The sequence below is a fragment of the Erythrolamprus reginae genome, chromosome Z (genome assembly GCF_031021105.1).
Source record: "Erythrolamprus reginae isolate rEryReg1 chromosome Z, rEryReg1.hap1, whole genome shotgun sequence".
Lineage (NCBI taxonomy): Eukaryota > Metazoa > Chordata > Lepidosauria > Squamata > Dipsadidae > Erythrolamprus > Erythrolamprus reginae.
This window is the reverse complement of record NC_091963.1, coordinates 5,879,706-5,906,389: the sequence shown is the minus strand read 5'-3', so window position 1 is coordinate 5,906,389 and position 26,684 is coordinate 5,879,706. Positions and strand designations below refer to the sequence as shown.

At 42.2% G+C, this 26,684-nt stretch overlaps 1 protein-coding gene across 3 annotated transcripts in view; it reads left to right on the top strand.

Moving 5' to 3' along the window:
- The first annotated feature begins 4,453 nt into the window (after positions 1-4,453).
- The window catches only part of VILL (villin like), a 77,960-nt gene continuing 55,729 nt past the window's right edge, over positions 4,454-26,684 (top strand). The window contains exon 1 of one of the 3 annotated variants that reach the window (XM_070727164.1): positions 4,454-4,583. The gene's annotated coding sequence lies outside the window, so the exon portion shown is untranslated. Of the gene's footprint in view, positions 4,584-13,647; positions 13,774-15,852; positions 16,778-26,684 lie in introns of those variants that run through there. The other 2 variants (XM_070727161.1, XM_070727163.1) reach the window with 2 other exon arrangements.

The following is a 26,684-nucleotide window of genomic DNA, read 5'->3' as shown; positions in this document are numbered from 1 at the left end:
AACTCAGAAGCTTTAAGACTTGTGGACTTCAACTCCCAGGGTTCCTCAGTCAGCAGGAAGGAATTCTGGGAGTTTTTTATTTTATTTATTTATTTTGTCCAATACACAATACATATTGAAGAGAATAGACATGAAGTATTATATATAAAGAGAAGATATAAAAATAGAGAAGATATATGAAGGAAGAAAAGATATATGATATCTTATCGAAGCTTGGAACTCACTACCGGACTCAATTGTGTCAACCCCTAACCCCCAACACTTCTCCCTTAGACTCTCCACGATTGACCTCTCCAGGTTCCTAAGAGGCCAGTAAGGGGCGTACATAAGTGCACTGGAGTGCCTTTCGTCTCCTGTCCAATTGTCTTTCCTTTTTTTTCACCTATCTTAAATATTCTCTTCCTTTCATATATCCTCTCCTCTAAGTTCACCTTCGCCCTCTTTTTATATTATCACATGTCTATTTTCTTCCTATGTATTTATGCATTGGACGAATGAATAAATAAATAAATGAATAAATAAAATATGAGATAAGGAAAGACAATTGGACAGGGCACGAAAGGCAGGCTAGTGCACTTATGTATGCCCCTTACTGACCTCTTAGGAACCTGGAGAGGTCAATCGTGGAGAGTCTAAGGGAGAAATGTTGGGGGTTAGGGGTTGACACTACTGAGTCCGGTAATGAGTTCCACGCTTCGACAACTCGATTGCTAAAGTCATATTTTTTACAGTCAAGCTTGGAGCGATTAATATTAAGTTTGAATTTGTTGCGTGCTCTTGTGTTGTTGCGGTTGAAGCTGAAGTAGTCATTGACAGGCAGGACGTTGCAGCATATGATTTTAGTTCTAAGCTTTCTAGACCTAGGATTGATAGTCTGCTTTCGTAGGGCATTCTGTTTCGAGTGAAGGGCTCTTCTGGTGAAGTATCTTTGGACATTTGAAGTTCACAAGTCTTAAAGTTGCCAAGTCTGGGGATCCCTGTATTGAAAGGGTGGGGAGTGGTTGTAGAAAGAGACAACAAGATCATTAAATAGAATTCTTTATTCTTTATTGGCCAAGTGTGATTGGACACACAAGGAATTTGTCTTTGGTGCATAAATTCTCATTAATGTACCTATTTTTCAGGCCACAAGATGGCAGAGTCGAGCTAGCAATTTTTGAAATGCAACATCAATGCGTTGGACCCACCTAAGTCTCATTTTCCAGCCATTGCTAAACCTGTATGTCAGCATCGCTGTATATGTCGCCAATATATTATAGAGTCTCCAGTCTACTGTTTTCTAGCAGAAGTATTTGCCTTTCACCCACTCGTTCTGCAACCTTTGATCTTGAAAGCGACTAATAACAGAAGAAAACCAGGGAAGTAGCCGAGCTTGTTCAGGCACATAATTTCAAATATTAACAGAAATGTATTGATGTCTATTTTAACATACAATGCTCCAAGAGATAGCCTGGCGCTGGGCTTATTCCTGCTTTTTGGTACTGGATTCGCTTTATTAGTGAGAATAAAAGGGGCATATAAATTTAATCGTATCATTAAATTTTTTATTATTGCAATATATTAAAAGACACTTGGGTGGTTTCCTTTGGAAGCATTATCCCGTATTACATTTAGTCTTGGACTGACCTTGGTCGCTTAGTAGAATCAGGTAAAAGAATCAGGTAGCACTGCGAGATATAGAATCATATGGCTGGTTTTGGGCGACTGGCGCAAGTATACACACTCCCAAAATGTGTGTGGCGCGCCCCATGTGAGATTTGACTCCTCTGCATGCACAGCAAGCCAAGTCTCATGAGATTTCGGCTATTTTTGCCGATATTTTTGCTTCTGCGCATGCATAGGAGCAAAAAACGGCAAAAAAACCCTGATAAAATCTCGTGAGCACAAGCAAGATTTCAGATACTTTTGCTGGTATTTTTGCTTCCGTGTATGGGCAGAAGAAAAAAAATGGCAATTTTTTGCGGAAATATGTCAGTCATGCCATTCCCGGGCCATTTCCGCTAGCCAGAGGGCGTCCCCCCACATGGGGGGAGGAGCCCATGACTGGCCGAAGGTACCTTAGAAACATAGAAGACTGACGGCAGAAAAAGACCTCATGGTCCATCTAGTCTGCCCTTGTACTATTTCCTGTATTTTATCTTACAATGGATATGTGTTTATCCCAGGCATGTTTAAATTCACCCATCCAGACCCTAACAGCCTCCAGGCACCGGCACATCGCCCCCACTGCTTCACCAACTGGACATGGGGTGGAGATGTATAACTGGGTATCATCGGCGTACTTCACCCCATGCCCTTGGATGAGCTCATCCTGCAGTTTCATGTAGATATTAAATAGCAGGGGGGGAGAGGACCGACCCCTGAGGCACCCCACAAGGGAGAAACCTATAGGTCGACCTCTGACCCCCCACTAACACCAACTGCGACCGGCCGGAGAGGTAGGAGAACCACTGTAAAACAGTGCCTCCCACTCCAAACCCCTCCAGCCAGCGTAGAAGGATACCATGGTCGATGGTATCAAAAGTTGCTGAGAGTCAAGAAGCATCAGGACAGAGGATAAACCCCTGTCCCGGGCCCACCAGAGATCATCCATCAGTGAATGATTGAATTGGATGAATGTGAATGACTGTGCATGGGTTTTTTAAATATAATTTTGCTAATTTTGTTTATTTCTTTTAAAATAATTAGATTGCTACAAATATATTGTTTGTATTTATTATGTTGTAGGCCACCATGAGTCGCTTCGAGAAGGGCGGCATAGAAACCTAATAAGTGTTCTGTCTGGGTTCCCCCAGACGCCAACACCAACTAAAAAGAGTAGCCAGACACGCTGGTAAAAAGCAAAGTCATTTTATAGCTTTGAAAACAAACACAGATAACAAAAACTGTTCTTACAAACTAGAATGCTATGAAGCTTCACAGAAGAGTCACGAAGACCAGACAATACAACAGACTTCTTGCTGGCACACACACCACTGTAGATAATAAAACCCACGCCTCCCCCAAGTTTTCAGCCTTCGAGGCCACAAGCCAGAATCAGAGACGCCAAGGATCGAAGCAAGGTCACAGGACTCCCAAAAGATAACTCTCCACAATACAGGCAGGGCGGGCCTGCCTTTTCAACCTTTCTGAGGAGAACCACACCCAAACCCAGCTGTTGCCTATTAGGGATGGAAATACCTGGCTAATTGTCCCCTTCGTTGTGCTGCCCTTCTCTGCCTCATATCTATGATGGCTTGTGCGTTCTCATCTAATGACTCCAGGCTACTCGCTGGGGAGAGTCCCCCCCCCCCGGGGTCTCAGGCTGTTCCCCCTCCTCCTCGTCCTGACATTCCTCTTCCCCGTCTGCCTAGTCCTCCTTCTCCTCCTGTTCCTCGTCCTCCCCCTCTGAGCATGGAGCCGGCAGAGTTCCAGCCGTTCCCTGAGGAGCCTCAGACTGAATCACAACAATAAGTAAATAAGAAAACAAACAAACAAACAAACCCCACACAACTAGCAAAAGGTGGCAAGGTTTCTAAAGCTGATTGAACACCAGAATGTGATTTTGATTATCTCATTGGCTAAGTGCCATCATGTCAACTTAAGCCGTAGGCGATCTAGAATGACCAGAATGCCTGAAATTAGTCTTTCAGGTGTGCCCCAAAATACCACTATGATTTGAGTTCTCTACCTTGCTGTTGGCCATCTTCCTTTTATTTCCACTTTTTTTTCCTTATTAAGAACTTCTCCAGGAAGCTGGTTCTTTACATAACACTGTCCATAGGGTCCTTGAAGGAAAAAACCTGAATTAATTTGTCCTGTGTTTTGTTTCCTTGGCTGTCCATGGTATCCCCAGGAGTTTTCTCCAGCAGCTGAGTCTAAAATTCTTTCCACTTTGCTTCTTTAAAAGACCAATATTTTTTTTTAACCTTCATTGAGTGTTGCAGCGATAACCACAGCCTTTATATACAGACCTGTGTGGACACATCCCATCTGCGGTTTTCTGTTTCGTCGTCTTTGTTCACTCGAAACTTTTGGATGTTTCAGGATGCTTTCCATGTTGGAATTCTGGAAGTCCAATTCATCTTTAAAAGTTTCCTGAGAAACACAGATCTGGAGATAAGAATATTTTTGCATGTACCCGTGTCCAATATGATTCATCAGCTTGGTTAGAATATTCTGTCGATTGGAATGTTCGATCGATTAAAGTTGACTCGAAGTAATGAAAGCCTTATCTTTAATTTTCTATTTTTCGCCCAGTATTTGCAGATCGAATAGTTTTTCTAACACCATGAGAAATTAGTTTTTCCCAACTGTTTTAGATGTCCCCTTTTCTGCTGGCTCTAGGGCTGCTACGCTGCTGAACATAATCATTCTTTCGTTCAATGCCTTGTTTCCTTCCCCACCCTATTTGTAAATACAGTAACCAGGAAGCTTTTCTGCAACCAAATCTCCAGCCAGAAACCTGGCATGGTTTTTTTTTGCAAAAGTTCCTGCCAATGTTTTTTTTCCAGTTCTTCCCTTTCCACCCTCCATTGATTCGTAAACATTTCCTGAACAGACTATCGGCTTTTAATAGGCCACCGCCCAAGAAGGACAAACAGGTAAATCTGCAATTTTAGCTTACTGGAAAAATTCCAAGTTTTATAACGATGTGCATTGTCCTTAATTGTGAGAGGGTTGATCACAGCCAGCATCATACCATAACAGATTAGGCTTGGAAATCCATCTCACCTTTGACTTTCTCCAGGTGCCAATCATGGGCTAAATGAAGAATCGAAACAGATGTGAAGCAATTAAAACAGCAAAAGCACTTAGACCTATATACCACTTTATAGGGCTTTACAGCCACCCTCTTTTTTAAAAAAAGAGCGCTGGTAAGCACTTATAGAGTGCTGGTGAGAACTTATTTGGAATACAGTACTGTGTTCAGTTCTGGAGACCTCACCTACAAAAAGATATTGATAAAATTGAACGGGTCCAAAGACGGGCTACAAGAATGGTGGAAATCCACAGGAACTGAATTTAAACATGCCTGGGATAAACATATATCCATTGTAAGATAAAATACAGGAAATAGTATAAGGGCAGACTAGATGGACCATGAGGTCTTTTTCTGCCGTCAGTCTTCTATATTTCTAGCCTCCAAAGTTTGGTCGTTAGGCCATGGGGATGCTGCAAAGGATTGTAAGAGAGAGAAATCGTTATAAGTCACTTTTTCCCCAGTATCGTAACTGGTTTGTTTTAATAAATAAATTTTATTAAATAACAGGGGGTAAATGGGGGGGGAGAAAAGAGGGGGGTACATAAAATCAAAAGGGTAGGGGTATTTGTTACATGATATTACATTTCAAAGTTGTATATCTTACGTTGTAACAAAAATTCACTGTTTTGATTGTTAGTATTTATGTCTTATTACTATTAATAATAATATATATCAGTATCGTAACTGTTAATGAATGTCTCAAAAGACAAGATTGTTTGTTTCCTACACATCATCTTGAGAGACAAAGCAGCCTTATAAAGAAATATCTAGATCAGGACTGTCTCCCTTTGACAATTTAAAGTACTGGTTTCACAGTACTTTACAGGTATCATCTAAAACAGTTGAAAAAAACTAATTTCTTGTGGTGTTAGGAACTAAACTTCTTTCCTGGCACCTTGGAACATATTTTTACAACCCGACCAATCAGGTGCTTGCAATGGGAATCTCCCTCTGACCTTTCTGCCAATCAGTTTAAAGTTCTGTTGGGAGAATTGACACCAGACTTATGGTTGGGGGCACGGGTGGGCTGCTGCCTGGACGCGGGGGAACGCAACGGGGTAGCAAAAATGGAGCTCCAGCCCAGAGCACCCAATTTGCACTGAAAGATGTTGAAAGAAAATGCATAAGTCAGGCCCACAGTGTGGTAGTAAAACATTTGGTAGCCCTTTACTGGTTGTGGATCAACATAATTGTATTAAGGGGTATTAGAAAGGTTGCGAACCATGATTTTAAAGTCTCGTGGACTTCAACTCCCAGAATTCCCCATCCAGCATGACTGGGCGGGGAATTCTGGGAATTGAAGTCCACAAATTTTAAAGTTCCTGTTGTTGGACATCCCTGATTTGAGCTGCATATCGCAGGACTTGGTTGGCATGTTCAGCATTTTTCATCTATTCATTTCTCATAGGGTGCAAGTACACGTGTGTACGTTTTAATAGCATATTTTGCCTTTTTTATTTTTTTTAAAAAAATTACACCCTTCCTTTTGAGGGGCTGCCACGAAGAGTGGGGTCAAATTATTCTCCGAAGCACCTGAGGGCAGGACAAGAAAGAAGGTTGGAAGCTAGCCAAAGAGAGAAGCAACATGCAATTAAGGAGAAATTTCCTAGCAGTGAGGACAATTAACCAGTGGAACAGCTTGCCACCAGAAGTTGTGGGTGCTCCATCACTGGAGATTTTTAAGAAGAAACTAGACAGCTACTTATATGAAATAGTACAGCTTCTCCTGCTTCAACAGGGATCTGGACTAAAAGACCTCCGTTCCTGCTCAATTCTATTCTAACATCTTTATTATTTTTATAAACAACTTCATAGAAACATAGAAGTCTGACGGCAGAAAAAGACCTCATGGTCCCTCTAGTCTGCCCTTATACTATTTTTTTTGTATTTTATCTTAGGATGGATCTATGTTTATCCCAGGCATGTTTGAATTCAGTTACTGTGGATTTACCAACCACGTCTGCTGGAAGTTTGTTCCAAGCATCTACTACTCTCTCAGTAAAATATTTTCTCATGTTGCTTTTGATCTTTCCCCCAACTAACTTCAGATTGTGTCCCCTTGTTCTTGTGTTCACTTTCCTATTAAAAACACTTCCCTTCTGAATCCTGTTTAACCCTTTGACATATTTAAATGTTTCGATCATGTCCCCCCTTTTCCTTCTGTCCTCCAGACTATACAGATTGAGTTCATGAAGTCTTTCCTGATATGTTTTATGCTTAAGACCTTCCACCATTCTTGTAGCCCGTCTTTGGACCCGTTCAATTTTGTCAATATCTTTTTGTAGGTGAGGTCTCCAGAACTGAACACAGTATTCCAAATGTGGTCTCACCAGCACTCTGTATAGCGGGATTACAATCTCACTCTTCCTGCTTGTTATACCTCTAGCAATGCAGCCAAGCATCCTACTTGCTTTTCCTACCGCCCGACCACACTGCTCACCCATTTTGAGACTGTCAGAAATCACTACCCCTAAATCCTTCTCTTCTGAAATTTTTGCTAACACAGAACTGCCAATGCAATACTCAGATTGAGGATTCCTTTTCCCCAAGTGCATTATTTTACATTTGGAAACATTAAACTGCAGTTTCCATTGCTTTGACCATTTATCTAGTAAAGCTAAATCATTTACCATATTACAGACGCCTCCAGGAATATCAACCCTATTGCACACTTTAGAATCATGGGCAAATAGGCAAACCTTCCCTACCAAACCTTCCCCTAATGCAATAAACATATTTAATACTCCTTCCTCCTCTTATTTTCTTTGATGAGAGTTAAGTAAGTAAGGCAAAAATACCAAAAAGCGGAGAGGGATACTGTATTTACAACGCCAATTTTCAGGAAAAAGAACATACAGGTAGTTCTGGATTTAACAAAAGTTCATTTAGTTACCATTTGAAGTTACAACGGCACTGGGGGGGGAGGTGATTTTGACTATTTTTCACACATATGACCGTTACAGCATCCTCCATGATGCATCCCCGTTTACATTCAGATGCTTGATAGACTGACTCATACATATGACCATTGCAGTGTCCCGGAGTCATGTGATCCACTTTTGTGACCTTCTGTCAAGAAAAGTCAATGGGAAGCCGGATTCAGTTAACAACCACCGTGTGACGAATTTAAGAACTGCAATGATTCACTTAACAACTGTGGCAGGAGTCCGCGGAGAGGGGTGGCATACAAATCCAATAAATGAATGAATGAATGAAGAAAGAAAGGAAGGAAGGAAGAAAAAGAAAGAAAGAAAGAAAGAAAGAAAGAAAGAAAGAAAGATGGTAAAATGGGACAAAAATTCAAAGTTTCTCATTTAGTAACAAAAAATTTGGCCCTAAGTTTGGTTGTAAGTCGAGGAGGACCTGTAATTTTTTTCCTGTAAACGGGTGTAACAGAGAAAAATATTTATCCATGATGTGCAGATGTCCCAACATCAAACAAGCAAACAGATACTGGAGATGTGGAACCAAGAGAAATTTTGTGTTGACACACCTGGTCTCAAAACAGGTTGAAAGAAGTGAAGGATGGATATCAGATTGGAAAAAGTAATCCCGGTGACATTTCAATGTAGGAATGGTTGATTATATGCCATCAAATCCTTTACGATTCCTGGTTAATCAGAATAGAGCTGGAAGGGACTTTGGCGGTCTTCCAGTCCAAACGGCAGGAGACCCCTTAAACACTCAACGAGCCACAAAGGTCCTAACCAGAAGCCCCCCACCCCACCGTTCATTTCTGGAGCCGACCGGAAGTCCAGTTCCCCCAGCATAGAGTCTCCTCCAAGCACAGCATCATTTTTCATCTACCAGTCCTAACCAAAAGCCCTATCAATTGTGGATCTGACCGGGAAAACCCGGACTAGAACTCACTGTCTCTTAGTGTCGGGCTCAAAGTCACCTTGCCTAAGGCAAGACTAGAACTCACAGCCTGCTGATTTCTAGTCCAGTACAGTGGTACCTCCTAGAGAGGCCCCACAGAGGCTTCTCCCTGCCTTTTCGGGCCCTGTTTCCTCCCAGGAGATTCCTAGAGAGGTCCCACCGAGGCTTCTCCCTGCCTTTTTGGGCCCTGTTTCCTCCCAGGAGATTCCTAGAGAGGCCCCACGGAGGCTTCTCCCTGTCTTTTCGGGCCCTGTTTCCTCCCAGGAGATTCCTAGAGAGGTCCCACCGAGGCTTCTCCCTGTCTTTTCGGGCCCTGTTTCCTCCCAGGAGATTCCTAGAGAGGCCCCACGGAGGCTTCTCCCTGTCTTTTCGGGCCCTGTTTCCTCCCAGGAGATTCCTAGAGAGACCCCACGGAGGCTTCTCCCTGCCTTTTCCAGTTACAGTTTCGGAGGTTCTTGAGAAGAGGCAAAACAATCTTGAACACCCGGTTCTTATCTAGAAAAGTTGTAAATAGATAGAGGTACCACTGTATTTTCATTGGAGTTGTTGCTATTAAAAACAACAAAAACACACTCCGTATTTCCCCTCCTTCCCTCCATCCCCAAATCTAATCCTTTCCCCATGGAAGTCTCCAACTCCTAGCTCCTGAAACATTATAATTTAGCTTCTTGAGGGATATTTTAAGGCTGTAATTTAGGGGTTGGGGTTTTAGAGTCGGGCAAGGCACACAAACCGATCTCCCTCCCCCCTTTCTTCTCCTCCTCTTCCCTTTTTCACTCCTTCCCCCCATCTCTTCTGCCTCCACTAGTCTGTTGATGGGGAAAAGCCAATATTTCTCTATTTTATTTATGTATAGGATCTGGAGCCCAGCCAACCAGTTCCATCAAGATCTGGATGACTTACGGTATTTAAAAAGGCAAAAAACAGGAAAGCAATTTTTTAAAATTTCATTCAATCATATTTGATTTATTATTATTATTATTATTATTATTATTATTATTATTATTATTATTAGTTTATTTATGGAGGTGACTGGCCCAAAGTCACCCAGCTGGCTTTCATGCCCAAGGCAAGACTAGAATTCAGTCTCCCATTTTACCCAGTGAAGGGCTCCACTTACCTTTTCCTACCGGTACCAGGATCCCGAGGCTGGCGTGGGTGCACACCCCTATGTGAGATTTTGGTTCTGTGCATGCACCCAAAGCTAAATCTCATGCGATGACATTTGTGTAGGTGAGATTATAGAAATTTTTGCCCTTTTTTTTTTGCTCCCGCACATGCGGAAGCATCCAGAACCCACCAAAAGTGTTCGGAAACTTCAGAATGTACAGAATGCAGCTGCAAGAGCAATCATTTATTTATTTATTATTTATTTATTTATTACTTAGATTTGTATGCCGCCCCTCTCCGAAGACTCGGGGCGGCTCACAACATGTAGAAACAAATCATAAGCAATCAGACAAATTTAAAATATTTAAATATTTAAAAACCCCGTATGCTAACAGACACACACACAGACATACCATGCATAAATTAAACATGCCCAGGGGGAGATGTTTCAGTTCCCCCATGCCTGACGGCAAAGGTGGGTTTTAAAGAGTTTACGGAAGGCAGGAAGAGCAGGGGCAGTTCTAATCTCCGGGGGGAGTTGGTTCCAGAGGGCCGGTGCCGCCACAGAGAAGGCTCTTCCCCTGGGGCCCGCCAACCGACATTGTTTAGTTGACGGGACCCGGAGAAGGCCCACTCTGTGGGACCTAATCGGTCGCTGGGATTCGTGCGGCAGGAGGCGGTCTCGGAGATATTCTGGTCCGATGCCATGAAGGGCTTTAAAGGTCATAACCAACACTTTGAATTGTGACCGGAAATTGATCGGCAGCCAATGCAGACTGCGGAGTGATGGTGAAACATGGGCATACCTAGGTAGGCCCATGACTGCTCTCGCAGCTGCATTTTGCACGATCTGAAGTTTCCGAACACTTTTAAAAGGTAGCCCCATGTAGAGAGCATTACAGTAGTCGAACCTCGAGGTGATGAGGGCATGAGTGACTGTGAGCAATGAGTCCCGGTCCAGATAGGGCTGCAACTGGTGCACCAGGCGAACCTGGGCAAACGCCCCCCTCGCCACAGCTGAAAGATGTTGTTCTAATGTGAGCTGTGGATCGAGGAGGACACCCAAGTTGCGGACCCTCTCTGAGGGGGTCAATAATTCCCCCCCCCAGGGTAATGGACGGACAGATGGAATTGTCCTTGGGAGGCAAAACCCACAGCCACTCCGTCTTATCCGGGTTGACCTTGAGTCTGTTGACACCCATCCAGGCTCCAACAGCCTCCAGGCACTGGCACATCACTTCCACCGCTTCATTGACTGGACTTTCCTAAATATGCCCATCATGGGCTTTCCTAAATATGCCCATGTCACACCAACACTCCGCAGTCTGCATTGGTTGCCGATCAGTTTCTGGTCACAATTCAAAGTGTTGGTTATGACCTATAAAGACCTACATGGCACCAGACCAGGATATCTGCAAGACCGCCTTCTGCCGCACGAATCCCAGCGACCAATTAGGTCCCACAGAGTTGGCCTTCTCCGGGTCCTGTTGACTAAACAATGTCGTTTGGCGGGACCCAGGGAAAGAGCCTTCTCTGTGGTGGCCCCAGCCCTCTGGAACCAGCTCCCCTCTGAGATTAGAATAGGCCCCACCCTCCTTGCCTTTCGTAAACTCCTCAAAACCCACCTCTGCCGTCAGGCATGGGGGAACTGAGATATTCTCTCCCCCTAGGCTTCTACAATTTATGCATGGTATGTTTGTATGTATGATTGGTTTTATAACAAGGGTTTTTAGCTGTTTTAGTATTGGATTCTTACATTCCATTTTTGTCACTGTTGTTAGCCGCCCCGAGTCCACGGAGAGGGGCGGCATACAAATCCAATAAATAAAATAAATAAATAAAAAGTCCTACTGGATCACCAATCCCATTCATACCAGGTGGGGCCCATTACTGAGTTTTCCCTAACCACTACACCAAAGTGTCTCTTGGTGTATGCATGGGAGTTTGACTGTAAGAGCTCAGGACTGCTTGTGACCCCGACTTTGATGCAACCACCAGGTTTTCAAAAACACGTAAGTGTGATCAAATGTGGGAGGCATATGACTCTAGCTGGAGATGCTGGTCCAGCTGTGATCCAAGATCTCCTTCTTAGACGACATTCTTTTATCAAAGGGCTGATGAGCAGATCCAGCCTGTTAATGCATAAAGAGGAACAGAATTTAGAAACATAGAAGACTGACAGCAGAAAAAGACCTCATGGTCCATCTAGTCTGCCCTTATACTATTTCCTGTGTTTTATCTTAGGATGGATATATGTTTATCCCAGGCATGTTTAAATTCAGTTACTGCGGATTTACCAACCACGTCTCCTGGAAGTTTGTTCCAAGCATCTACTACTCTTTCAGTCAAATAATATTTTCTCACGTTGCTTCTAATCTTTCCCCCAACTAAGCTCAGATTGTGCCCCCTTGTTCTTGTGTTCACTTTCCTATTAAAGGGTTAAATAAGAGCTTAAATAAGGTTCCCTCCTGAAACTTATTTAACCCTTTAATATATTTAAATGTTTCTATCATCTCCCCCCTTTCCCTTCTGTCCTCCAGACTATAGAGATTGAGTTAATGAAATCTTTCCTGGTAGGTTTTATGCTTAAGACCTTCTTAACAACTCATTCCAATTTATGTTCCTTTCTTTCACACACTTCTCACAAGCAAGGTCAACGGTTTGAGCCAAGATTCACTCCACAACAACCGCGTTACTCACATCTTCGAAGAGGGGCGGCACACAAGTCTAATAAATTATTATTATTATTATTATTATTATTATTATTATTATTATTAATTACTATCTGCAAGAATTCACTTAACAGCGGTGGCCAGGCAAGTCGTAAAGTGAAGCGAACCTCACTTAACAACTCCTTTGCTTAGCAGTGGAGATTTTGGGCTCTCGGTGGTGGTTGTAGGGCCGAGAGCTACCTGTAAAATCAGAACCTTTAATTTTCAAAAACTTTATTGATTTTCAGTAAAAAGACATACAGACTTACAAACATTTAAACACATAGTGGGGGTTACAATTACCCGTCTGTTCTTGAAGTCAATTTTAATACAGAAAAAAGGATAAAATCTTAAATCTTTAAGTCAAACTAATATTCTAATTGAAAAGAAGAATTTTGTTTGCATATTCTAATACACATAAAGTTAAATTGATAAAAAAGAAAAACCAACAGCAATAGCAACAACAAAAAATTTCAATAACATTGGATTATATTCATACAATTTTCATTACCTTATTTTCAACTTTATTCTTATCTATCCATGTATAAACTTTATCCCAAATAATATAAAAATCAGATTCTTCTTGGTCATTCAGCCTTCTTGTCATCATATCCATCTCTGCACAATCCAATTTTTTTTTAAACTACATCCTCTTTTTTGGGGATATCTTCCCCTTTCCAATTTTGTGCATAAACAATCCTGGCGGCTGTTAAAATATGTACAACCAGAAAAAAAAATATATTTTATATTTCTGTTTAGCTATACCTAAGAGATAAAATTCAGGGGATTTTTCTATTTCATATACTGTAATGTAATCTCTTTTATCATTTTTTCTATCATTCTCCAATATGTCCGGACTTTATTACATGTCCACTATTGATGATAATAAGAACCTATTTCATTTTTACATTTCCAAGGATTTGGGGAGGTATTTGGATACATCTTAGCAATTCTATTCGGTGGAAGATGCCATCGGTAAAACATCTTAAGTAAAATCAGAACCTTTGAACCAGCCTGCAGAGACCCTTTCTGACGAGGTATACCAGTTTCCCAATCTTTTTTTCCCCCTTTGCTACAAGCAACAAATCCAGCCACGGCAAGCAAATTCCAGCTGCTTCGTCTTACTCTCCAGTGGCTGGCAAAGCTGGGTGTAGCCAGTTAAGGGAGGTTTCCACGTTAGCAACCACCTTCTGACATGCCCACTTTTTTTCCTCCCTGCAAAAGATTATACGGCAGCTGCTGCCAGCCAGCCTGAAACTCAAAAGGAGCTTGCAGAGTGGTTTGGAAGAGCAGGAACTTCCAGAAACCCAGAATAATCTGGACTGTAAAGTAAGCTAAATTTCTTAGATCGTTTTTGAGAAGGAAGGAAGGAGGGGAAAAAACAAACTTAGGTTGGCTTTGATTCTATTGATATATTGATTGATCGATTGTGCTGTGTTCCCGATCACTGGATTATATTTTACTTATTTATTGGTCGAACAAGTGTAGGATTGTAGTTTGTATAAGCATAACATTAGTAGCAAGTAATGAATAAAGGAAGGCAATAGGGCAGTAGGACAGGGACGGTAGGCACAATAGTGCGCTTATGCCCACCCCTTATACATAGGAGAAAATTGCACTTTTTTCCTATACAGTATATATATATTTCTTAAAGTAGCTCAAGCTCAGGAATTAAGGATTTGGACAGCCTGTCCCCAAAGGGCTGGGTGTGTCTGACTATCCATGCAATTGAAATAGGAACCAGTGCAGATTGTTTACAATGAGCTTTTCCTGCTGAATTTAGGATTGTTGTGTTTTCTGGAGGTCAAGTTCCTATTTCAGGCTGGAATTGGGGATGCAAATCAGTTTTTCTCTCTTCTTAAAGGATTGGTGTTCCTTCGGTTTTACAAGCGGTCTCTTGCTTGAAGGAGGCAAAATAGCGGGTGAAAAATTGCCTTCCAAAAGTATTGGCAGAGAGCGATGAAATGAAAATTGGGTTGGCTAGTTTTGTGGTTAGCTGTTGGGTATGGAGCAAGAACCACTGACGCTTCGGCCTAGGGTCAAACCCAGACAGCTGGATTTAACTGAATAACTGGGTATGTTTCATTTAATCAGGATATGCAAACCTAAATTAAAAATCTTTCTTTCCTTCCTTCTTCCTTCCTTCCTTCCTTCTTTCCTTCTTTTTCTTTCTTTCTTTTGTTTTTTCTTTCTTTCTTTTTCTTTCTTCCTTTCTGACTGTCTTATTGTCTGCCTTTCCTTTCCTTTCCCTTCTTCTTTATTTTGCATTTAAGGAATATTTTTTCCAAAGCTTGTGCTTGAGCACTTTTCAAACCCAGCATTAGACATGGACAAAATCTAGATTAGACATTTTGCTAGTGAACACAGTAAAAAGTGCTCTGACTTTCACCTACTGAGTTTTTATCTCTTGTGCCATTCATTGTGAATGACTCATTTGACTTGTGGCAAGAGCTCAATTCTATTTAAAGTTTTAGGTTCCGCTAGATTTTTAAAAAATCTTGGATGTAAAGGAGAAGGAATGGGTCTTTGGTTCTTTAATTTTTTTTGTCAAAGCAATGGAAACTGCAGTTTAATGTTTCCAAGTGTAAAATAATGCACATGGGGAAAAGGAATACTCAATCAGAGTATTGTATTGGCAGTTCTGTATAAGCCAAAACTACAGAAGAAAAGGATTTAGGGGTAGTGATTTCTGACAGTCTCAAAATGGGTGAACAGTGCAGTCAGGCGGTAGGGAAAGCCAATAGGATGCTTGGCTGCATAGCTAGAGGTATAACAAGCAGGAAGAGAGAGATTGTGATCCCGCTATATAGAGTGCTGGTGAGACTACATTTGGAATACTGTGTTCAATTCTGGAGACCTCACCTACAAAAAGATATTGACAAAAATGAACGGGTCCAAAGACGGGCTACAAGAATGGTGGAAGGTCTTAAGCTTAAAATGTATCAGGAAAGACTTCATGAACTCAATCTGTATAGTCTGGAGGACAGAAGGAAAAGGGAGGACATGATTGAAACATTTAAATATGTTAAAGGGTTAAATAAGCTTCAGGGGGGAAGTGTTTTTAATAGGAAAGTGAACATAAGAACAAGGGTACACAATCTGAAGTTAGTTGGGGGAAAGATCAAAAGCAACGTGAGAAAATATTATTTTACTGAGAGAGTAGTAGATCCTTGGAACAAACTTCCAGCAGACGTGGTTGGTAAATCCACAGTAACTGAATTTAAACATGCCTGGGATAAGCACATATCCATTCTAAGATAAAATACAAGAAATAGTATAAGGGCAGACTAGATGGACCATGAGGTCTTTTTCTGCCATCAGTCTTCTATGTTTCTATGTTTCTATTAACGGGGTATTAGTAGCTGAGGTTTCTTGGTTCTTCTAACCACACAAAACAGTTTAAGTGCAGAGCTGCAATTTCTTGTAGATCTAGAACCAGCTTTTTAGATATACGTAACTGTTTCTCGCTTGTGCATCATATTAACATTTGAGAGGCAAAATAACCTCATAAGGACGACCTTGAGTTTGCCTTTGTGATTTTCCTGAATTAATTTTTTGCAACCTGACACTCCCCTCAGCGACACTGAGATCCCAAAATTAATTTATTTTTATTTTATTTATTTATTTTGTCCAATACATAATACACATTGAAGAGAAAGATATGTAATAATATAAGTAAAGAAAAGAATAGAAGAAAAGATATAAAAGTATAGGTGAACATATTTGAAAGGAAGAAAAGATAAATGAGATAAGGAGAGACAATTGGACAGGGGACGGAAGGCACACTGATGCACTTATGCACGCCCCTTACTGACCTCTAAGGAACCTGGAGAGGTCAATCGTGGATTGTCTAAGAGAAAAATGTTGGGGGTTAGGGGTTGACACTACTGAGTCAGGTAATGAGTTCCACGCTTCAACAACTCGGTTGCTGAAGTCATATTTTTTACAGTCAAGTTTGGAGCGGTTAATATTAAGTTTGAATCTGTTGCGTGCTCTTGTGTTGTTGTGATTGAAGCTGAAATAGTCATTGACAGGTAGAACATTGCAGCATATGATCTTGTGGGCAATACTTAGATCGTGTTTTAGGCGATGTAGTTCTAAGCTTTCTAGACCCAGGATTGAAAGTTGTAAGCAGTGAAATTAAAGTTGTAAGCAGTGGCTTGGAAATATGGAAGGTATCGGAACACCTGTACATAACTGAATTGGAAAGGACCTTGGAGGACATCTAATCCAACCCCTGACTCAAGCAGGAGACCTTATACCATTCCAGATAAATGGCTGTCCAATCTCTTCTTAAAAGCTTCCACTGTTGGAGCATCTACAACTTCTGGAGGTAAGTCATTCCATGGATTAATTGTTCTGTGTCTCCTTAGTTCCAAGTTGCTTCTCTCCTTGATACACCCATTGCTTCTTGTCCTGCCCTCAGGTGCTTTGGACAATAGGGGTGACCGCCTCATCTTTTTTGTCAGCCTCTCAAATATTGGAAGACTGCTATGTGACCCAGCACCAGCTGGGATCAGCAGCTGCTTTCTGCTAAAAAGAGGAAGTCAGGTGCATTTATTGCTAACAAAGGAAAAGGTCTTTGGTTAAAGATAATATTGACCAAAGGCAAATGGAGCTGATTTTTCCCACCATGTCTTTAGAGCAAAGCTGAGCTGAGCACCTCCTGGTAAACTATACCTTTTTATCACCAGAAAAATCCCTGATGAAATAACAATACCTACCCTATTTTTCATCTGTTTTATTGCTGGAACTAGAAATGAAGGATACAGGGTAGTCCTATTTCTTTAGTGACCATTCAAAGTTACAATGGTGCTTTTAAAAAAGGATCTTGCAAACCAGTCCTTGCACTTATGACCACTGCTATATTTATTTTATTATTTATTAATAGGACTTATATCCCTATAGTCATGGAGTCAAGATTACGTGAAGTGTTAATTCTGCTTGGTATGGCCACACTTGGAATTCTGAATCCAGCTTTGGTCATCACAATATAATTAATAATAATAATAATTTCTTGGATTTGTATGCCTCCCCTCTCCGCAGACTCGGGGCGGCTAACAACAATAATAAACACAACATGTACAATCCAATAATAAAAAAACAACTAAAAACCCCTATTATAAAACCAAACATACACACAAACATACCATGCATAACTTGTAATGGCCTAGGGGGAAGAGCTATCTCAACTTCCCCATGCCTGGCGGTATAAATGAGTCTTGAGTAGTTTACGAAAGACAGGGAGGGTGGGGGCAGTTCTAATCTCCGGGGGGAGTTGGTTCCAGAGGGCCGGGGCCGCCACAGAGAAGGCTCTTCCCCTGGGGCCCGCGAAACGACATTGTTTAGTCGACGGGACCTGGAGAAGGCCAACTCTGTGGGACCTTATCGGTCGCTGGGATTCGTGCGGTAGCAGGCGGTTCCGGAGGTAATCTGGTCCAATGCCATGTAGGGCTTTAAAGGTCATGACCAACACCAATATTGACCAAAAATATGTTGAGACTCTAGAAAGAATGCAGAGAAGTTCAACAAAGAAGATTAGGGGGCTGGAGGCTAAAACATATGAAGTGCGGTTGCAGGAACTAGGTATGTCTAGATTAATGAAAAGAATGACCAGGGGAGACATGATAGCAGTCTTCCAATATATCAGGAGTTGCCACAAAGAAGAAAGAGTCAAACTATTCTCCAAAGCACCTGAGGGTAGAGCAAGAAGCAATGGGTGGAAATTAAACAAGGAGAGAAACAACTTAGAACTAATGAGAAAATTCTGACAGGTAGAACATTCATAATGGAACAGCTTGCCTCCAGAAGTTGTGAATGCCCCAATACTGGAAGTTTTTAAGAAGATGCTGGATAACCATTTGTCTGAAGTAGTGTAAGGTTTCCTGCCTAAGAAGGAGGTTGGACTAGAAGACCTCCAAGGTCCCTTTCCAACTCCGTTATCCTATATTCTGTCACACAATCAAAGCTTGGAAGTTTGGCAGATGGTATGTACAGTATTTATAACGATTGCAGTGTCCTGAGATTTCATGATCATCATTGGTGACTTTTCTAGTGGTTGTCTGAAGAAAGCAGGCTCAATGGGGCGGTGGGGGATCCAGATTTGCTTAACCAGGTGGTTCATTTAATGACCACAGCAAAAAAAACCAACAAAGATCCTAGAATTGAGCACGACTCACTTAACAGGATGGACGTTCCAGTCCCAATCATGGTTGTAAGTCAAGAAAACAACGGGAAACCAAACCCATTGGAACAAGATCTCCAATCTTGGCAACTATAATAGTTATGGATGTCAACTCCCAGAATTCTTCATCCAGCAATGCTGGCTGAGGAATTCTGGAAGTTGAGGCCCAAAACTCTTAAACTTGCCAAGGTTGGAGACTCTTGGTTTAGAAGGAGCCACAAACGAGGCCTGGAGAACTTTTGGTCCTGCAAACTCCCAGATGTCCTTCTAAGATGGCTTCCATGGTTTCTTCTTCACATCCTCTTCCATTCCTGAGATCAACAGCAGAAGAATTGGACCTGGAGATCAGCCAGTCAGAAAGAACGACCATCATTTAATTCCTGTCCCATTTTTGCCTGTTGAAAAAATAACTGCAGGGCCCCAGTTACGGTACCTATTACTATTCCCAACATTTCATATTCCTACAGTGGGAATATCCAATGTGTATCAGGCCTACAGTATTCCTCTATGTTGGGGTTTCGGATTCTGATCTATATACAGACTTACAATCACTTATTCACTGACTGTTTGAAGTTACACAGCACTAAAATTGAGTTTATGAGCGTTTTTCACACCACCGTTTCAGCATCCTGGTGCAGGGTCACATGATCCATTCAGATGGTCTTCAATTTACGACAGTTCACTTAATGATCCATCAAAGTTACAAAAGCACTGGAAAAAAGTGACTTATGACCCCTTTTCAGACTTAAAAAAAATATATGAAAACACAAAACACAAACAAAAAAGACATAAAAACAACAGGGTCAACGAGCTTAATATAAATATAATATAAATATAATGAGCTGAGGTGGCATAGTGGGTAGAGTACAGTACTGCAGCCCACTAAAGCTGGCTGCTAGATCTGCAGGTCAGCAGTTCAAATCTCATCACCAGCTCAAGGTTGACTCAGGACCCAAATTGTGGGGGCAATATGCTGGCTCTGTTTTAAAAAGTGCTATTGCTAACATGTTGTAAGCCGCCCTGAGTCTAAGGAGAAGGGCGACATAGAAAATCGAATGAATGAATGAATGATTGAATGAATAAATAAATAAGTAAATTCACATTTACATTTCTGTTTCTACAATCCCCCCCTCTTTTAAAATTTTTGTTTGTTTGTTGGATTTGTATGCCATCCCTCTCTGTGGACTTTTTTCTTTTCAATCCAATTATAAAGTTTCCCCCATACGGTATAAGGTGTGTATGTGTGTGTGTGTGTGTGTATTCTATATATATATTTCCCCCACACGGTATAAATCCTACATGGGAAGAAACCAGAATATACCAAGACCATCATACCTGTACCCGTGAAAATCTACGAAAACATATACAGTATATATATACAAACATACATGCATACATGCATACATGCATACATACATACATACATACATACATACACATTATACCGTGTGGGGGAAATATATATATAGAATATATAGAATATATATATAGATAGAAATGGTACTTTATTAAAAATGAAGATCTTCTTTAAAATGTCCAGTGACAGAGCGCCAACAATTTCTGGAGGCATGTTCTGTTCCACTGGTGAATTGTTCTCACTGTTAGGAAATTTCTCCTTAATTCCAGGTTTCTTCCCTCCTTGATTAGTTTCCATCCATTGTTGTTTTTTGTCTTGCCTTCAGGTGCTTTGGAAAATAAGTAGACGCCTTCTTCTTTGTGGCAGCCCCTCAAATGCTGAAATGTTGCTATCACGTTTCACCTAGTTCTTCTTACTAGCAATACCAGATTCCTTCGACCGTTCTTCATACGTCCTCCGTCCTTTAATCATCTTATTTGCTCTTCTCACACAAATCATTCACTTCCATCATGATGCAAACTGGTGGGGATGGCAAGTAGAGTCCACCCCTATTGCAAACTCCAGGTGACTTCAAACTACAGTTACAATGGGCCAATCTTGGTTGCTCAGTCAAAAGTCCTGTTTCCTGTTCTTTTTTCTTTTAATTATTTATTTATTTATTTATTTATTTATTGATTGATTGATTGATTGGATTTGTATGCCGCCCCTCTCCGGAGACTCGGGGCAGCTAACAGCAACAGTAAAGCAGTGTACAATAGTAGTCTGATGTTAGAACCCAAACGTACATACATACATACATACCATGCATAGAATTGTAAAGGCCTAGGGGGAAGAGGGTCTCAATTCCCCCATGCCTGATGGCAGAGGTGGGTTTTAAGCAGCTTACGAAAGGCAAGGAGGGTGGGGGCAATTCTAATCTCTGGGGTGAGTTGGTTCCAGAGGGCCGGGGCCACCACAGAGAAGGCTCTTCCCCTGGAACAAGCAACATTCTTTAGTTGACGGGACCCGGAGAAGATCCACTCTGTGGGACCTAACTGGTCGCTGGGATTCGTGCAGCAGAAGGCGGTCCCTAAGATAATCTAGTCCGGTGCCATGAAGGGCTTTATAGGTCATAACCAACACTTTGAATTGTGACCGGACACTGATCGGCAACCAATGCAGACTGCGGAGTGTTGGTGTGACATGGGCATATTTGGGAAAGCCCATGATTGCTCTCGCAGCTGCATTCTGCACGAATTAATATTAATATTATATTGATGGTCTTTGACTACAGTTTGCATCAACTGGTCATATGAGCAGAGGATCACAAGTTTTGTAGTCCAGTACTTCTGCAAGGAAAAAAAAGAGCTACATAGTCATATTCCTTATTCAGACTTTGCTCCTAAGCTTTAACTACTAGGATTTCACAGAGTTTCCAAGCATGAGTATCGGTCAAAAGTGTATATTTCCCTTTTCCTTACTTGGACTTTGAGTTCATAATTCTGAAGGATTGTTCCATGTCCAAAAACTTGACAGGCCCTTGATGTATTCTGAGGACATTTGGCCTTACATACCCAAGTTATTTATTAATGGAAAGCCTTTCAATCATTGGAATATGGTAATCTCTGAAGTATTTATTTTTGCAGTGTGAGAGATCAAGTGATTCAGCATCAAAGGAAAGTTATTTGGCTGTTTATTTCGCCAACGCTCTTATATTATTACCTTTTTAAAGTTGCAAATGCTAAAAAGAGAAGCCAGATAAAAGCAGAAAATAGATCATCCCATGGCAGCTCCAATTTTGTGATATGCCATTATCTTTAAGGATTAAATTTGGGGTAATAATAAAGACCAGAGTTTGTTTGTTTGTTTGTTTGTATTTACAGTATTTTTATCCTGCCTTTAAAAAAAAAGAAATAAATCAAGGTGGTGAACATGCCTAAGGCTCCTTCCTTTTCCTATTTTCCACCCAATAACCCTTTGAGGTGGGTCATGTTTAAAGTGGGTTTAGAACTCAGGGCATTCTGATGACTGGCAACAGTTCACGTGCCAGCAGTTATGGCTCTGGGTGCCACTTGGGCCATAGGTTCACCACCAATGCTCTATACCATTTCAGACAAATAGTTGTCCAGTTTCTTCTTTAAAACTTCCAGTGTTGGAACATTCCACAGGTTAATTGTTTCCACTATCAGGAAATTCCTCCTTAGTTCTAAGTTGCTTCTCTCTTGTTTAGTTTCCACCCATTGCTTCTTGTCCTACCCTCAGGTGCTTTGGAGAATAGTTTGACTCCTTCTTCTCTGTGACAGAATCTGAAGCATTGGTGTATTGCCATCATATTTATTTATTTATTGTTAGAGTTGAAAGGGACCATGAAGGCCATTGAGTTCAACCCCCTGCCCAAGCAGGAACCCTATAGTACACCAGTCAAGTGGCAGTTCAATCTTCTCTTAAAAAGGTCCAGGGTGTTGGAGTTCACAACATCCGCTGGTAGGTTGTTCCATTGGTTGATCGCTCTGACCGTCAGGAAGTTTCTCCTTGTCTCCATGTTGAATCTCTCCATGGTCAGCTTCCAGCCATTGTTCCTCGTCTGGCCCTCTGGTGCCCTGAAGAATAAAGTGATCCCCTCCTCTCTGTGACATCCCTTCGTATACTTGTAGACTGCTATCATGTCCGCTCTGGCCGTCCTTTTCTCTAGGCTATCCATGCCCAGTTCCCTCAGTCTCTCTTCGTAAGTCTTGGTTTCCAATCCCTTAATCATCTTGGTTGCTCTTGTTTGCACCTTCTCCAGAGTTTCAATGTCTCTTTTGAAGTGTGGTGACCAGAACTGAATACAATACTCCAGGTGTGGTCGGACCAGAGCGTAGTAGAGTGTTATTAAGACTTCCCTGGTCTTGGAGTCTATTCCCCTGTTGATGCAGCTTAGGATTGTGTTGGCTTTTTTAGCTGCTGCTGCACATTGTTGGCTCATGTTTAGTTGATTGTCCACCAAGACTCCGAGGTCTCTTGCGCAGTCACTACTGCTAAGAGGGGTTTCTCCCAGGTTGTATGTGTGTCCAGGGTTTTTTCTGCCTAGGTGAAGGACTTTGCTCTTGTCGATGTTGAACATCATTTTGTTGGTGTGGGCCCACTGTGTTAGTCTGTCTAGGTCTTTCTGTAATTTAAGCCTGTCTTCTAGGGTATTGGCTACTCCAGCCAGCTTGCGAATTTGATCAGCTGCCCTTCTATTCCCTTGTCCAAGTCGTCGATGAAAATGTTGAAGAGCACAGGGCCCAGGACTGAACCCTGTGGTATCCCACTGTCTACGTTCTTCCATGTGGATATCACCGTTGGTTCTTCTTTTTTTTTAAAATTAAACTAGTGTAGGAAGTTACCACCCACCCCTCTCCTAGAAGAATGAAATATTCTAAGAAATACTAAAAAGGCATAATATTTCCCATTAAAGAGGAAAAGAAATCCTAAGACAGAAACTCAGCCCCAACAGATATTTGAGTTATTTACAAGAAGAAAGACTGGGCCAGCTTATCTCCAAGACAAAGGGCCTTCTGCTCCAGGGTGACAGGATTAGCCCTCACTCAAGATCCAAACCAGGACAAAGCCATTAAACCAATGATGGCCCGCTACCGGAACAGTAAGATGCTACATTCCTGTAGTCACGCAGGGGTCTCCAAACTAGGCAACTTTAAGACTTGTGGACTTCAACTCCCAGAATTCTCCAGCCAACTATGCTGGCTAGAGAATTCTGGGAGTTGAAGTCCACAAGTCTTAAAGTTGCCTAGTTTGGAGACCTCTGCGGTAGTGATTTCCAGGATGCATGTGCAGCTGCATGCCCTCAATGTGCACCCCATGCAAGATTTGGCTTCTGTGCATGCGCAACAAGCGAAATCTCACGTGACGCACTTGTGAGTGAGGTTTCAGTGATTTTCGTCGATTTTTTCTTCTGCAAAAACACAAAAGCAAAAATATTGGTGAAAATTGCTGAAATCTCACTCCTATGCGCATCCTCACACGAGATCTCGCTGCACATGCGCAGAAGCCAAATATTGCGCCCACCTGCCCACTGGATGCGTGCATGCCCACAATGGCCTCGGAGGTCACATTGATAACCCTGAAGACAGCAGCCCTTTGCTGCATTAAGCCATGATAGGAATTGGCCAAATCCCCTTTATTGCATTATCACTAGTGATGGGCGAACCCAACGGTGTTCGGGTTCAGCAGGTTCGGCTGAATTTTACGCAAAATTTGGCCGAACCCAAACTTGAACCCGAACGGAGAATCCCTCCCATTAAGAGATTCTGGGGGCGGAGCTTTGATGTCACCGGCAGGTTGCAAATCCAGGAAATGATCACCTTGGCGTCCTTAGCAACCTGCCGGTGACGTCAAAGCTCCGAACGCCGAACGCGACTCCAAACTTTGCCCGAAGTTTGGAAAAAACGGGTTCGTGTTCGGCATACTGAACACCGCAAAATTCGATATGGAGCCAAATTGTGCGGGTTCAGTTCGCCCATCACTAATCATCACCCAGCAAGATTCAATCAAGACTGGAATTCAAGACAACCTACAAATTTACCCCTTCATGGCCCCATGGGAGTCTGACAACCAATCAGAGTACATTTCTTACACAGGAACAGGAAGCTGCAAGGCGAGGCTCAGGAGAGGGTATAAATCTCTCTCTCTTCCCCATGCGCTCTTATTTTTTTTGCACAGGACCTCAAACCACATGGTCCTGCTTCATCATTAAAACAACTTTCCAAACAACTTCCATGTTTCTGGTGTCTTGGACCTCAACCCAGATGGGTATTTCTTCCAACACTAGCTTTCCATTTTTACTTTGTTGCTTCCTCTCCTAAAGGTAGATTTGAGGTTCCCCGATTCTGTTTATGCTTTTTGCCCAGTATCGGGTCCCTACCAGTACATTTGAGAACGCCACACTGGTAGTAAAAATAGAGCTGAGTGGGCAACTCCAGGTGTCCTGTGGACAAGAGTGTGTGTCCCAGTGAGATTTTGATTCCTGTGCATGTGCAGGAAGCAAAATCTTGTGATGAGATGCATCCACGTGTGACATTTCGGCAATGTTTTTGCTTCTGCGCATGTGTGGAAGCAAAAAAACAATCACCGAAATATCATGTGCATGTGTGCCCCCTTGTGAGATTTTGCATCTGCACATGCACAGGAAGTAAAATCTTATGAGGGAACGCACACACAAGAGAGATTTCAGCGAATTGTTTGCTTCAGCACATGTGCAGAAGCAAAAAACCCCACCAAAATCTCATGCGTGTGCACGTCCCCTTGAGAAATTTTGCTTCCTGTGCATGCGCGGAAGCAAAAAAAATCACCGAAATCTCATGCACTGCACATCCCCTTGCGAGATTTTGCTTCCTGTGCATGCGCAGAAGCAAAACAAATCACCAAAATCTGGTTGGGGGCAGCAGTGGCCACTCCCGCCTGTTTTCGCCTGACATTTGTCTGCAGGATGGAGGAGGATGAATGCCTGGAAGCAATGAAGCAGAAAACCTGTTTTCTGTCTCAAGGCGAACATTTCCTTGACCGGGTGACATTCCAATTAAGCCACAATAATCACCGTTTTCTTTCCCTTTCAGCCCCACCCAGTGACTTATATTTCTTGAGAACGTGTGTGTTTGGTTTTGGGGTGAATTTCGGAAGGCTTTTAATTATGGCGAACGTATTGCAGTTCCTCCACTTGAGTTTTTTATTTATTATCTGGGATGTGATACCAGTTTTTTAAAAAAAACTATTATTACCCTTGATATTATTTGTTAGAGAGGTGAGTCTTTGCGCTGACGGGACTTAGCAGAGGGTTGACTTTTTCAACACTATTCCAGCTTAGCTTAAATACTGTGTTTCCCCGAAAATAAGACACTGTCTTATATTAATTTTTGCTCCAAAAGTTGTGCTACGTCTTATTTTCGGGGGGGTGGGCCCTTATATTTCTCAAATAAGACAAATTCACAGGCAGAAAAGCTGACACCCCCAAAGAAAGTGTACCGTACGGTACACTGATTACGGTACGGTACCCGTCAGTATGGCACCCACACACACAAACGACGGCACTTATATGCTACAACAGTATACTCCTGCTATTGCAGCTTCCCGCCACCAGAGGAACTACAGTCTACGCACTGTAGTGGAGACTGTAATGGTGGTAAGACAGCAGCAGACTGTGTCTGTTGTACTGGACGGTACAAAGCGATGGAAGGGGCCAGCAGGGGACGCCACATTATTACGGTACCGCTATGAACAGCTTTGAATGGTACCGTATGTTTTTCCACCGTACTGTATGTAAACTTGACTACGCCTTATTTTCGGGGGGTGCCTTATATTAGCAAATTCTGCAAAACCTCTGACATGCCTTACTTTCGGGGTACATCTTATTTTCGGGAAAACAGGGTAGAACAGCAAATAGACTTCTGAAAGCCCCTTTTTTAGTGTGGCTGTCAGACAGCCAACCAATCACAATACTTTAATTTCCTGCTCGAAAGGCTTAGCCCAGTGATGGCGAACCTTTTTTTTCCCGGGTGCCAAAAGAGCGTGGGTACACACTATTGCACAAGTGCAAGTGGCCACACCCATAATTCAATGCCTGGGGAGGGCGAACACAGCTTCCCCCGCCCCCAGGAGGCCCTCTGGCGACCGGAAACGGCCTGTTTCCCAACTTCTGGTGGGCCAAATAGGCTCATGTTTCGCCCTCCCCAGGCTCCAAAAGAC